Source organism: Dacryopinax primogenitus, assembly GCF_000292625.1.
Source record: "Dacryopinax primogenitus strain DJM-731 SS1 chromosome Unknown DACRYscaffold_10, whole genome shotgun sequence".
NCBI lineage: Eukaryota > Fungi > Basidiomycota > Dacrymycetes > Dacrymycetales > Dacrymycetaceae > Dacryopinax > Dacryopinax primogenitus.
In genome coordinates this window covers 425768-427017 of record NW_024467207.1, presented here as the reverse complement: position 1 = coordinate 427017, position 1250 = coordinate 425768, and positions in this window count along the sequence as shown.

Genomic DNA, 1250 nt, shown 5'->3' with positions numbered 1-1250 from the left:
CTCTTAGGTGAGCAGACTTAGTCAGCCTGTGTTGCCCTAACACAATGCCATCTTGCAGCAGGCGCTTACCTATGAGTATCTATAATGATCGCCTGCTCTATAGCCAGACTAGATTAGAGATGCTTTACAATACATTTGGATTTGTACCTTGCTCATGCCTGTCATAATCCAAATCTTTTTCCCTCTGACCTCCATCTCACAGTGCTCAGCAGTGCCAGCAATGTCTTCAGCAAGGATCAGTGGGTCTGGCTCCCAGTCCCCAGCAACTAGATAGCCACAGTGTTCCCAAAAGTTAAACTCCAGCTTGGGGCTAAGCATGTGAGATCATGTGTTGGTGATGGGCAGATGTAGGTCCCACTCACAAATCTTGATACAAGTCCACATGCATGGGTGTATCCTGCAGGGGGACCAACCAGGCAATTTCTGCAAAAGTGTGAGGGAATTCAATGCTCACTTGTTGGTGAGAAAAGACTGCCCTGAGCTTGCCCACCCATTGCAATCCTGTTGACATGCAATGAAGTACAAGTGAGTCTGACTTGCTGTGCTTCTCCTCAGGTGCTATGGTGATTCATTTCCCTTGCTGTCTGAGCTCAGGGTAAAAGGTTGCCCTATTAGCAAGGAAGGTGCTTCCCCATGGAGCAGATTTGTCAGCGCCATACCAAAGCTGGAGGTCTGGGTGATGTTGTCCATACCAGTCCATCAATGCCCTTTGGAGATCTTGCTCAAGGAAACACTGCTTGCCTGATCCAGCTGGTACGCATTGTTTAGATTGTCAATCTTTGCATTGAGCTGCAACCTGATCCTGTGCTTCTGCTGCCAGGCCAGAGAGAGTGCTGGTAAGAGCAATGTCATGCGCGTGTTTCTGGAGGTGCCTGGCAAAGAAACAGGCAAGTCAGTCATTGTTCTGGTTGGCAAGCACGAAACACTGGCAACATGTTAGTACTAGTTAGAAACAGCTCAGAGCCATAGAGGTCACCATGCATGTCAGACTAATCTCACACTTAAACTCATGTGTGAAGGTCACCTCAACCTCTCCTCCCTTGTGCCTGCTCATGCTAATGGCCTTCAGAACTTTGTTCAGGTGTTTGAACAGGAAAGTCCAGAAGCTGTGGACTTGGCCAAATCAGTGGATCTGGACCCACATGTGTTAGGGCAACACAGGCTGACTAAGTCTGCTCACCTAAGAGTGCCAAGAGTCTAAGCAGGCAACAAGGAAGTGGAGTAGACCTGATGACTAAGACCTATCTACA